Source organism: Chenopodium album, chromosome 25, assembly GCF_948465745.1.
Source record: "Chenopodium album chromosome 25, dcCheAlbu1.1, whole genome shotgun sequence".
NCBI lineage: Eukaryota > Viridiplantae > Streptophyta > Magnoliopsida > Caryophyllales > Amaranthaceae > Chenopodium > Chenopodium album.
Window position 1 is genome coordinate 20,443,163 of NC_137858.1, and position 13,988 is coordinate 20,457,150.

A 13,988-nucleotide genomic window follows, 5' to 3' on the forward strand; every position below is an offset into this window, starting at 1 on the left:
GTTCTTCCAATACCGAGCCAGGGGTCTGCCTTCTTGCTTTGACCATTTCTAGCACTGTTAGCTCGATTTTACTTATTGATTGAGTCCTTTTCTCACTTTTCTGAACCCATATGTGTTCTACATATGGACATAACCCTCTGGGGGTTCCTGATTCACCTGCCCAATTGAATATCCACTATATGTGCAACAACAGGTACGTGCAAAGTTTGTGAATCCACCAAACCATGGAGTCGAGTTCGATTTCATCACGAACTCGCGGGGTCCTGTCCATTCGCACCAACCCTCACGGTAGGCTTGTGTGCAATGCATACGGATTCATAACCATGGACCTTTTTTGACTTAACCTATATCCTTGAACTTTAGAGAACTAGAGCCATGGTTAGGTTGCAAACTCATTGCATCATATTGTGACTATGTGAACTACTTGTGCATCCTTGTTTGTGCATACTATATATGTGTTAACCGTTTGTTTGACTTGTGATTAAGACTAAATAAACTGACTAATGACTAAAAGGACTTTGTCTAATAATTAAATAATCTTGAATTAATTAAAGGCTAATAAATCGATCAACTTGACTTAGTACGACTTTAGGTATGTCCACTTAGAGTAAAATTACTGGAAACAGTCCAGATTGATGTTCCAGCAATGGCACACAAATTTGGGCTGTGGCGCCGCTGTTTAATGTCTGTCGCCTGGCAACAGTTCTGTCGTCTGGCGACAGGCTTTAAACGGTGGCGACAGTCCTGTCATTTTAGCGACAGTCCAGTTTTCTTGCTCGAGTCATCACGACGAGTCTAATTAAACAGTCTACTAATTAGTTTACCAATTTTAATGGTTCAAACTACGTTCAAGTCTTTAATTGAGTCTAGGCACTTAAAGTCCAATGGTCATACACTAAGAGTCAAAGCATGTCATTCACACACATTCATAAAGCACACACATAACATGTTTTTCACATTATGACCATGTCTAGAGAGTCTTGCATGCGTGTTTTCCGTCATTTTTTTTAGGGGGGTAAGTCGGATATTAATCTTCCAATTTAAAACTTCATTAAATCTTCCCTTAAAATATATACCCTATTTTTGCCTTTTCTTTTTAATTTTAGACCATAAAGTCAAGTCAATTAGAGTTGAGTATTAAAACAAATATGGTTTAACTTACAACGCGTGGACAAGAAAGGAAGGGCGTTTAATCAAGGACAACACCTTCGTGCAAATCTTACTTTTGACAAACCGGTTAGTAGGAAAAGGAAAGCTAAGAAGACAATGGCTAGTCAAGAAGAGCTTAATGAAGTCAAGGGACAGGTAGCCAACTTGGCTAAGACATTGCAAAACTTAACTCTGCAAATAAGTGACCCTGCGAGACATAAACAAATGGACCTAATCCAGGAAAGCTTGGGCAAGCTGTCCAACGACTTTAGATTCCAAGGGATTAGCTCACAAGGGGTCTCGGTGGATAAGGACCTTCTCCCGCAGAAGTTCAATCCCAATGACATCCCTAAATTTAAGGCTATGGATAACCCTTACTTTCATTTAAGAGCATTTGAAACTATAATGAATATTAAGGGGATAGATAAGAAAGCATTTCATTCTGTATTTTCTTTGTCTTTAGAAGTTGTATGTCAACAGTGGTACTTTTCACTTGATAAAGAAAAGACCTCTAGTTGGGAGTCTATTGTAAGTGCTTTCATTGAAAGATATAAATGCAATATTCAAATTGAAACTGATCATAGAGAGCTTGAAATTCTAAAGCAGAAAGAAAATGAAGGTTTCACTTCCTTCTTTAATAAATGGAAGGAAACCACTGCAAAAATGGTTGAAGTACCTAGTGAAAAAGAATCTATTAGGATGTTCATTAAGAACCTCCAAGAAAAATATTCTAAGCATCTTAGGTACCAAAGCAATCTGCATACCTTTAAGGCCGTCTATGATATTGGTATTAATATTGAAGATGACCTAGCTAAACAAAAAGCTACTAACAATAATTCCAACAGTGGCTGGAAGGGTAAGAAGAACGACAATCCTTCTTCATCTAAATCCACCCACTCAAACAATGTTAGCACCTTTAATTTAAATGAAGTCCTAGCAATGAACAACAATCAAGGACAAAAGAAACCATTTAGGAAGAACTATACTCCTATTGGTATGAGTTATGACACCGCATTTGACCGTTTACACGTAAAAGGTCTTATAACTCCTATTGGACCATTTGGGGACCCACCTGTCGAAAGAAGAACGAGTAGCTGGAACCCAAATGCACATTGTAAATATCACCAGAGCAGGGGCCATCCTACGGAAAATTGTTGGAGGCTAAAGGAAGCCATTCAAGACTTGATTGATAGTAACAAGCTTCCATTGCCCCCTGCAAGCAAGAAGCCAAGCATCAACACCGCACCACTGTCGGATTCCTTAGCTATTTCTGACGAAGAAAATCAAGTGGACCCATCTAGTCTCATAGAACCTATCGAGACTATTGAAGAACAAATCTTCGAAGATGCTGTTGAATCTCATGACCAAGAACCTGCAACTAAGCAAGACGTCTATGTGTTAACACTGGTATTGTCGGAAATGTACAAGTTGTTGTTCCAAACCTATGAGGCTTTAAGAGAAAAAAATGAGTTGCTCAAGAGTAGACCTCCACCCAAGGAGAAGAAACCCTTTTCTCTCCAAGTAATTGACACTCCCAAGAAAAATAACAAACGTTATACTCCAATTGGGACGTCATATGCTAATATGTTCAAAATGCTCTCCGAGAATGGTAAAATTCAACCTCTCGAACCGAGACCATTTGAATCACTAAAAAGGATGGACAAATATTATTTTTCATACCATCAATCGGGAGGACATACAATAGAGAATTTCTTTAAGTTCAAAGATTTGGTCCAACGATTGATTGATGATAAGAAACTGGTTCAACTCCCACAAGATGCTACAATCAATGGAGTGTGGGACAGTGATGATGAGGATGTCTACCTCAAAGAGACTCCTCTATCAACAATATACCCAGTAAGTGACATTTGGGACGAGGAAGATTCGCCCATAGATGTCCTCACCAGGTCCGGGAGAATGCAACCTCCCATTTTAACACAACCTATGCCCACTATCCAGCAAATTCCCATACCAATCATAGAAGACAACGATGTTGTCAAACAACTAAAAAAGACTAAGGTTGAAATGAACGTATGGAAGCTCTTAGCCACATCCCGAGAGCATAGAGTTGCAGTCATGGATGCTTTGGCTAAAGTAGGCATAGATTCGGACACCACTTCTGAGGGACTAGCTAACTTCCTCACGAGTGATCTCCCAAGTCCAATCAACTTGGTTACTTTTTCGGATAAGGATTTACCACCGGAAGGTGACAAACACAACAAAGCTCTAAACCTCACAGTAATATGTAAGAGGATGAACGTTCCTATGACTCTTGTGGATAATGGTTCGGCAATCAATGTTTGCCCACTTAGAACCGCGAGAATGCTAGGAATAAGAGATGAGGATTTGTCCCCATCAACTCAAGGAATAAGGGCTTATGATAATTCACGCCGTCAAGCATTAGGAACAGTCACCATGAACATAACAGCGGGTGCAATTGAACATGCCACTACGTTCCAAGTAGTGGACATTAAAGCATCTTTCAACTTGTTATTGGGACGCCCTTGGCTTCATGATCTAAAGGTTGTCCCTTCATCTCTTCACCAACAAGTGAAAGCCATAGTTGGAGGAATTCCAATCACCATCGATGCTTCATCTATGAGGATCAAAACGGTGGAAAATCCACTAATCAATGTAGAGCACGATGAAAATGACGAAGACTTGTGGGGCTTTAGCGAAGAGGTCTCCTTAATAGAAGAAGATGAAGGGACCCCTCTTTATTACGATCTCCAGTCAAACATGGTAACTAATGCTATTCTAAGAAAACAAGGACACTTTCCTGGAATGGCTCTAGGAAAGAAGAAAGGAATAGCCAAGCATATGGGATTACCTGGCCTCCCTAAGTTGGATACTTTCGGACTTGGTTTTGAACCAACTCACGAAGATCTTAAGCGGGCCCAGGAAAAGTCGAGAGCACGAAAGAATGCTTGTGCACAAAAGAGGGAAATACCCATGGATCAATATCCTCTCACTCTAAATGGACAATTTATAAGAGAAGGAGAGGATTATCCTTGTCATGAACTTCCTGAACCTTTCGTTGTAAATGGCATAAGACAACCAGGATTCGAGGTCTTTTTGGATTGTCACTTCCTAGACGAAATCCCAACTCCAATTTATAAGGAGAAAGCACCCCCTTGCTTTGACTTTAACGTCATGGGACTCCTCTTGGGAAGAGAAAAGAATGAGCCAAGATATGTAGAAGACAACTCTTCGCTCATTCAAATGGTCCTTCAAAGTGAAAACTTTGATCCCTCGAAATTCATCACTCCAATAGAAGATCAAGAACGAGGATGGCGCAAAACAGTGAAGGTGACCACTACAAATGGAAGAAAGATTTCAGTAACTACAGGACAAGGGCCAATGTTCGAAGAATCGTCTGAGTCAGAGTCCGAGTCAGAGTCTTCCCCTATCGAGTCTTCCAAATCCTTAGTTGTAGCACCCCCACCTTCTATTTCTACTCCTAGGATAGTTAGCAATCAAGTCCCAACGGACATTTCTCTATTCGATGTAATGATTTCAGAATTCAATAATATGTCTTCTTCCCCTTATTCCTCTTGCTTTTCTTTATCTAAAGGTGACGAGCATTGCTTAACTAATGATGAAAATGACAAAGAAATAATTAAAGCAATGGAAACACTTGAAAATAAAACGCCAATAATTGAGGATACAGAAACGGTTGACATCTCAAAAGATCCAACCATTAAAAGAGAAGTTAAAATCGGACTAACACTAAGTAAAGATGAAAGAACCGATTTAATTAATCTACTCAAAGAATTTATTGATGTATTCGCTTGGTCATACGAAGATATGCCAGGCATTAATAGAGAGATAGCTCAACACACAATACCATTAATTCCAGGAATGAAACCTGTAAAACAAAAGTTACGTCGAATGAAACCCGACGTAGCTCTTAAAATAAAAGAAGAAGTACAAAAACAAATAACTGCAGGTTTTATTAGGGTATCTAAATACCCCGAATGGGTCGCCAATGTTGTCCCAGTTCCGAAAAAAGATGGTAGAGTTCGAATGTGTGTCGACTATCGAGATCTAAATAAGGCAAGTCCAAAGGATGACTTCCCTTTACCACACATCGATATTTTGGTAGATAATACAGCAAATCATGCGCTTCTCTCATTTATGGATGGATACGCAGGATACAACCAAATTCTTATGGCTGAAGAAGACATGGAAAAGACAACATTCATAACACCTTGGGGTACTTACTGTTACACAGTAATGCCATTCGGGTTGAAAAACGCGGGTGCCACTTACCAACGAGCAGCGACTGCCCTACTCCATGACATGATGCATAAAGAAGTGGAGGTTTATGTAGATGATATGATCGTAAAATCCAAAGACTGCACAGGACACCCAATAGCCTTAAAAAAGTTCTTTGAAAGGCTAAGAAAATATAACATGAGGTTAAACCCTTCCAAATGTGCTTTCGGAGTAACCTCAGGAAAGCTCTTGGGATACGTCATAAGCTCTAGAGGAATAGAGATAGACCCCACCAAAATCAAGGCGATCATGTCCATGCCACCGCCCAAAACCGAAAAACAAATTCGGGGATTCATTGGCCGGTTGCAATACATAAGTAGGTTCATATCCAAGTTAACCACAATATGTGAACCAATATTCAAGAAGCTTAAGAAGAACGTACCAATTATATGGGACGACGAGTGTCAAAAAGCCTTTGAAAAGATCAAAGCCTATTTCTCGAATCCTCTTGTATTAGCTCCAGTGCTCCCTGGAATACCCCTAAGGTTATACTTAACCGTCACAAAAGAAACAATGGGAGCCATGCTTGCGCAAGAGGTAGAAAATAAAGAAAATGCTATTTACTGCCTAAGTAAGAAAATGCTCGAGTACGAGACACGCTATACACCACTAGAGAAGTTGTGCCTCGCATTGGTGTGGGCCACAACTAAATTAAGACATTACATGCTTGTACATACCGTTTACGTAGTATCACGAATGGATCCTCTCAAATATCTATTCGAAAGATCTACACTTAATGGGCGTATCTCAAGGTGGATAGTAAACTTGACCCAATTTGATATAAGATTCATGCCTCAAAAGGCAATCAAAGGATCAGTGGTATCGGATTTTCTAGCAGATTTCCCAATAGAAGATTCGACACCCTTGAAAGAAAACGAATTTCCAGATGAAAGTTTAATGATGACAGAGGATGATACATGGACTTTATATTTTGATGGAGCCTCAAACCAAAAGGGATGCGGCGTAGGAGTCTTACTAGTATCACCTAAAGAGGAACATGTTCCTATATCCATTAAGTTAGATTTCGACGTTACCAACAACGCAGCCGAATATGAAGCATGCGTGGTGGGCCTCGAAACTGCTTTAGCCTTAGGAGTAAAGAAACTCCGGATATTTGGAGATTCTTCATTGATTATTAATCAAATCTCGAAAAGATGGAAGGTTAGGAGTGAAAGCTTAGCTCCCTACCAAACATATTTGGAAACCCTCACTGATCAGTTGGAAAAGGTGGAATACACTTATCTACCTAGAGAGGAAAACCAATTTGCTGATGCCTTGGCAAGACTAGCCTTAATGGTTAGGATTCCTAAGGAAATTGAGCAAATGCCTTTGACCATAGAAAAAAGGCACAAACCAGCATACATTCAAGCTATAGAAGACGATGAAGTGATTCAAGAGGAGGAACATGAAGAAGAACCATGGTTTACAAACATACTAAATTATGTCACCAAAGGAGAATATCCTCCTCATGCTGACAAAAGAGAAAAAAGAGCACTAAGGCTTTTAGCTTCCCAGTTTGTACTCATAGGAGATGAATTACACAAAAGGGTACCTAAAGGTCGAGCTTTATTATGTGTAGGCAAAAAAGATGCTCAAAGAGCTATGAGAGTAGTCCACGAAGGGATATGTGGAACACATGTTAATGGCAAAATGCTAGTCCAAAAGATAATGCGAGAAGGGTATTATTGGACTACCATGAATAGGGATTGTCATCAATATGTAAAAAGATGCCCCAAATGCCAAATTTATGCGAATTTGCAACATATTCCACCATCTCTCCTCTACACATGCACTTCACCATGGCCTTTCTCTACATGGGGAATAAACATAATTGGAAAAATTACACCTCCCGGAACAGGAGGTCATGAATACATCCTAGTCGCAATAGATTACTTCACAAAGTGGGTAGAAGCACAATCACAATCATATGCTAAACTCACCGCCAAACATGTAGCACTCTTTATCGAAAGAAACATAATTTGTCGATACGGCTAGAGGCTCTACATCATACCCAATGCTATCAAACCCGTATGGCTAGACATTTCAATAAGAAGGTCAAGACTAGAAATATCAAGGTTGGGGACTTGGTATTAAAAGCATTAAGAAAAAATGTTTTGGACCCAAGAGGCAAATTTAGGCCTAATTGGTCCGGACCATACATTGTCAAAACAATCCTGTCAGGAGGCGCGGCTAAGTTAACTGACATGGATGGTAACTAGTTTTCAAACATGACAAATCTCGACCAACCTAAGAAATACTACCCATAATTACTTAAGTAAAACACTCAAGAGAGCTACGTTTGGCCTAATTCCTTAAAACAAAGGATACGTAGGCAACCCCAACAGGGTGCGGCCACTTTAATTTTTCAAAATTTCGCATCCCAGAGCTAAAAAATACATGTCTGCAAAATTGCAAGACTGGCGCCAGAAAAAGGACTCTGTCGCCAGACGACAGCTTTGTCGCTAGGTGACAGAGGCAATTCGTCAGCGACAACCATTTGGGTAACAGTGCTAAGTTTCTGCAAGTGTCTGGGCAAATTTTGTATATTCTGGAAATTTGTTCGACTTTCGTACTCGAATAAATTCTCCGAAAAATAAATGTTGTAATTGTTTTCATTGCTTTAAATGTAAAGTTAATTTAAATAAAAGCTGAAAATTTTATTAAGTAATAAAGAAATTACATTATTGATGAAATAAAAGCTTAAAAATTAACTAAAACAAATTAACATTGTCTAATAAATCAAAGGAAAAACAATGCTCTAATCTTTCTTCTCCTTCTTAATTCTTTTCCAATTTTTGTTCGCATTCTCTTCCTCTTCATCCATAACCTTTGCTAGGAGACATCCATTAGAAGATCTACACTCTATTTTAGTATAGATAGTTTCCCCCTCCGCTAAGACCCCGTGTTTCTTCTCCACCCAAGCCTTCTTTTCGGTAGAATCAACTTTCCTTTTTCCTTTGTCTTTCTTAGAACTTTTCTTTTTTGGCATAATAGGAGTTTTAAATTCACTTCTTTCTCCTAGGCGTTCTTTAGCAGGGACCTTTTTGTCACCCAGACGATTCTTCACATCGGTCTTCTCAACCTTGACATGGGATTTCTGAAGTTTTCCATCAAGCCATTGCTTTACACTGTTTGACAAACAAGGTGGAACCCTGTAGGTAATCACCTCCTATAAGGGCCTACCACTCCAATATTTGTCAAAACGCTCAACTTCTTACGACACAGGAAATTCATAAGGACGGCGGAGATCTCTTGTAGGGATGGTTTGTGCAAGACCATATTGTCTCTTAACTCTACAAGGGAAATATAAAGTCAATTTTGATAAGCTCGGGAGACGGCAGTATGCTTGGCTATTACAACCAACCATCTTCTCAATCTTCCACCAAGGGATGACCCAGTTCAGAGTAAAATCACCAGCAGCAAACACCTTGCTCCACTCACGGCGACCTATCCTCAAAAATCGTTTCTTTCGCCGAACCACGCAATTGGGAGTGTATTTTTCCATATCATCAGGAGGATTAATAAATTTTAGCCTCTCCATGAGCCATATCTGTAAACATACATTTGATTAGCATTGTAGTGTAAAAATATTTTTAATTCCGTGTAATTAAGAATAGCATTATTTTATACCTGTAATAAAATTGGAGAACCTCGAAAAGGTGCTTTTGGATTCCTTCTCAATGCATCTAGCCACAATATGGTCTCTCAAACAATTAGTGGCATTGGGTTTCTCCCGGATTCAACTTGTTCTATAACAGATATGATTATTGCTTGGCCTTCATTATCTTTATCACTAATTAAAAGAAGTTGGCTAAACATGCAAAAGAAGAAAGCTCTTCTTTTATAGACATGAAATCCAGAATTAGGTTTGTCAAAATAATAACGTGCCAATTCTTTCAAATCAACTACATTGCCATGCACTATATTTTTTAAGTCCATACCCCTTAGATCAAAGAAACGCTCGAAATCTTTGTAATAATATTCACTTACTCTAGGCATTACCGCAAGATCCGTGGAATAAAAGCCTATAATGGCTCCAAATTCTTCCGGTAAAGGGCATATTTCATCATGGAAAAATCTAAAACAGTGAGTATTAATATCCCAATATTCTACGGCAGAATAGATAAAGTCTATATCAAGATTCACCCCCTTTACACCATACATACCCCCCATATGGAAAAAGTCTAATTCTTTTTTCTCTTTGGAAGTTAAAAGACGACACCACTCATTAATATATCCACAAAAAGTTCTTTTAGCTAAAGGCATGATTACTAGTTAATTTACTTAATTAATAAACTGGTTAAATTATGCAGAAAACGTAGGTTCTGGGGGCTATTTATAAGCTTTTTTCACGGCAGAATTCAACTCCTATGAGAATTAGGAAAATTAACTTTGTCGCCAAGCGACAAGTCTATCGCGTGGCGACAAAAGCTGTCGCGTGGCGACAGGTTTAATTACGTGGCGCCAGTATTTTTTCAGCAGCGACAGCTGTTACGCGTTGAAAACCGTGTTTTACTTGCTCGAATTCAACTTTGACTTGACTTATCCTTATTATTTTCCTTTTTTATCCACACACTTTTTACCCTTATTATTATTATTATTTTATTTTATTAAGCTTAATTAATTTTAGGCTTATTCTTAATAATTATACTTTTGTTCCTTCATTTTATTTTTTCATTTTTCTTTTTTGGGGAGAGAGTCGGTACCCTCCACTAATATTAAAAATGACGGAAATTTTGCGCAAAAATTACACTTTCTCACACACTCACACGCACAATAAAAAATAAAATAAGAGATAAAATATTTAATACATAATAAGTGCATATATACAAAGTGTCTAATACATGAGCCATGTAAATAAAAATAGACAAAGTCCTATAAAGTCAAAATAAATAAAAATACAGGTACAACTACGGTGCAGGAGGTCGCAAATGGTGAGGGACACCAAAAGTGTCAAAGAAAGTCCTACTCCGTGGAGTATGTCCATCACCATCCCCCGAACCACCAGTCGGCGCAAACTGTAACTCAGGGCTAGGCCACCTAACCTCACCCTGGTACCCGACGGAAAGAGGCTGGGGCTGCAAAGGCTGCTGCGACGACGAGCCAACCTCGTACGTCCCACCACCTATCCCACCTCGGCTGGTCGGCCCAGTCGGAGCATCCTCAGGAGATGATGCTGAGTCCTCTACAGCGGCGGCCTCAGAATGACCACCCCGACCACCTGAGGTAGTCCGACGACGCCTCGAGTCAAACCTAGTAGTCTCTCTCCTAGGCTCGGGTCTCGACCGAGTGCGTGGAGAAGGAATAGGCTGTCCCTGCAAAAGTAAATCAAAGTTAGCAAATGCAAGTAAAAGGCAAGATAAAGATGCTAAATGTAAGGAATAATACCTCCTCAGCGTCGTTGCTACGACAGGTAGCACGGTTCCGCAACCTCACGAGCTGGCTGCGAAAGGCGTTTATGCACCTAGCCATAGCTGTCACCACCTCGCGAGAAAACTGCCAAAGTAACTAAGTCAGTAATAACTATAAAGCAAATGTAAAGACAAGATAGGTGAAGTTACTTACCCGAGTCTGGTGACGAGGAATAGAACGCTCCACAAACTGCTCCCCCTCTAGAGCTGGTGGAATGAGCTCCTCGATCGGCCCGTACATGCCCTGGTAGCGTATGGACATCCTCGGGGGAATGAACTCCCTAGGACCGGCCTGGTAAGAATAAAAGGTTAGGAAAATGCTTGGAGGCTACCTAAAGAAAGACAAGACAAAATAAATAAAAGTATACCGCAGCCTCCTCTGAAAGGACAGGAGCCGGCGCTAGCAACAGTAGCAGGTCCTCCTCGTAACTCTGCTCGAGGAGAACGTAGGATCTCCAAGGAGTACCCCGAGAAGATCCACTGGCTCGATCCCGCTGCAAGGCATCGTGAAACATATGCCGAGGTGGAGGAGCAGGAACTACAAAGACGTCTGAGGAGTTCTGAATGGCTACCCTCTCCTCTAGGTAGACCACCGCGTCGTACGTCCCCAGAAAGTAATGACGCTCAGCAGTATACTGCGCCGCCAGCGCAGGAATAGGAAAAGCAGCCCAGGGTCGATAGACCGGGCTGGGCTCCTGCAAAATCACTATGTAAGGAACCAATACCAAAAGGCGATAAAAGAAAAAAGTAATAGTTATAGAAACCTACCGAGAGGATCATCTCTCGAAGGCGTACCACCTCCGGTGGACCTCTGCGGCCTCCCCAACTAGCAGCAACGGGGAGCACGCGAGGAGAAGGCCTCGCAGGCGCAAGTGAGGGGAAATACTCGTAGAACTAGATCTATATGAAAGGCAAAAGTCAGTAAAGATTATGCTTCTAACCTAGAGTCAAATCTCAAAAACAAAAGAGACATACCTCTACGACCCTCCAAAAGTTGGAAAGGGCCACCTCTCCAGACAAGGCCCTGTGACGACAAGAACGCCGCAGGCCCAGTAGAAAGTCCGCATAGGCCATGCTAGCCCAGTCATATGTCCCGACCAGGTGAAGGTCGCGAACGGCGGACAGGTAGTAAAGAAGTACTCTACTACCTCGATCAGGGGAAAACGTCCCTGACAGCAAGATCAACACGAAGATGCGCACCCGCTGCTCTCGGGTGGTGGCATCATCCTCAAAAGCTGCAGCCAATGTGCAGCGACGAATGCATCGGGAACTCATCTGTCCCGACTGAGCCTCAGCCTGGTCCCGAACAGCAATCGGCCCCAACAACTACTGAACCTCCGGCGAGTGGACAGTGATGTCGGTGTCGAACGGCAGAGGAATAGACTGTAACTCTAACCCCGTGATGAGGCTGAAGTCAGCTGGAGTGACCGTCATCTCACCCCAAGGAAAGTGGAAAGTGTTGGTGGTGTCCCAAAAGAACTCCACCAAAGATCGAACGACGAGGTTACCGCCATCGTATGAAAACATGGCCCGGGCGGCCAGAAGAAGATGAGTCAACCCACATGACTCCCAAAGACGACGAAGACCCTCATCACGACTGATGAAGTTGTCGTAGAGAGAACCGATGGTGGAGTTACCCGAGCCATGGCTACGGGTCCTCCCGCTCGCAAGACCACGTCGAACTCGCTCCGACAGGTGGTGAACTGGTGCATGGAACAGGGTGCGCTCGTCCCAATCTGGCATGAGACCCAACCTGGAAGTAGAAGGCACGTCCTCGCCCTCGCTAGTAGGCTCGTCCTCTCGACGCGAGTCTCTCGATCGAGAGCCAGAACCACGTCGTCTAGCCATGCTAAAGTATATAAAAGTAATTAATTTTAAGGCTCTACAGTATCTAAGGTTCGCCTAGGCCGCATGATACTATGTTCGCAAAACAGAGTACGTAGTACTAAAACACAGCAAAAATTCAACTAAGCATGTAAGCATTTTTCAAGCAAACAAACAATTTCTCACAAACATATGATGAATATTGTGACAAATTGTACAAGCAAAAGCAGTAAAAATGCGAAGAACGACTCACATTGTTCTTCACGACCTCAAGAGGTCCAACAATGGTGAATTGCCCGTTTCTTCACCAAATTGAGTCAAACAAGTCTCAAAATACTCCCAAAGCAATATACAAGCATAATTAAACAAATTCAAGGCATAAAATTCAACAAACAATGCAAATTAAGCAAGAACATTTTCGAATTTTTCGAAAATTCGCGAACAAGAACGTGCAATTTATCAAAAACCGAGTAGAGTTTGAGCAAAACTTACATAGATCGGGAAAATAGATGAATTAAGCTTCGATTTGCAGCAAGTTTGAGCGAATTTGGTTGAGAAATGAGTGAGAACGAGCGATTTGAAGTTTTTGTGAAAAACGCACAAGCAGAGCAGCGAAATGAGAAAGAAGAAGAAGACGGGTTTTAAAACCCCGATTCTGTCGCCAAACGACAGGATTGTCGCGAGGCAACAGACGCGATTGCTGGCGACAGTTGTCTCTGGCTAGCGCTGGAGCGGCGACAAGATGCTGGGCCCCACATTATGACTTTGTGGGCCTATTTTAGCAGTTTGGGTTCCTTGGTACGCCATTTAGCCCCTTTAAGCAAAATTGACATGATTTAGTCAACTTGATTGCAGTTGCATTAAGTGATCGACTTGATGAGATATCGTCTCACTTAGCTTAAAGCGCCTAAGTATTGGCTCATAACAAGGCACCGATATAATGGTTCATTAAAGTAAAGCACCGAAGCATTGGAATAAAAATAACGATATGTTAAATACACAGAATGATTCTTTGGCGATATCCCAACATAGAGAGGAGTTGTCTAGTGGCGAAATACAGCCGTGGCGAGGTAATGTCACAAGTTTTGGAGATGGCGAAGTAAGGTCACCTTCGACGGTCCCTCAAGGTAAAGAGGAGATTTTCCATAGCGGCGATGCACTGCCGTGGCGACGTACTACCACAACCCTGGAGATGACGAAATACAGTTATTTTCGACGATATTCCCGAAATACTGCGGAGGATTGTCACCAAGAGTATTGAAGATGACGACATATGGTTACCTTCAATGATGGCATTCACGAAGTACTGTGGAGGTTGTCACAAAC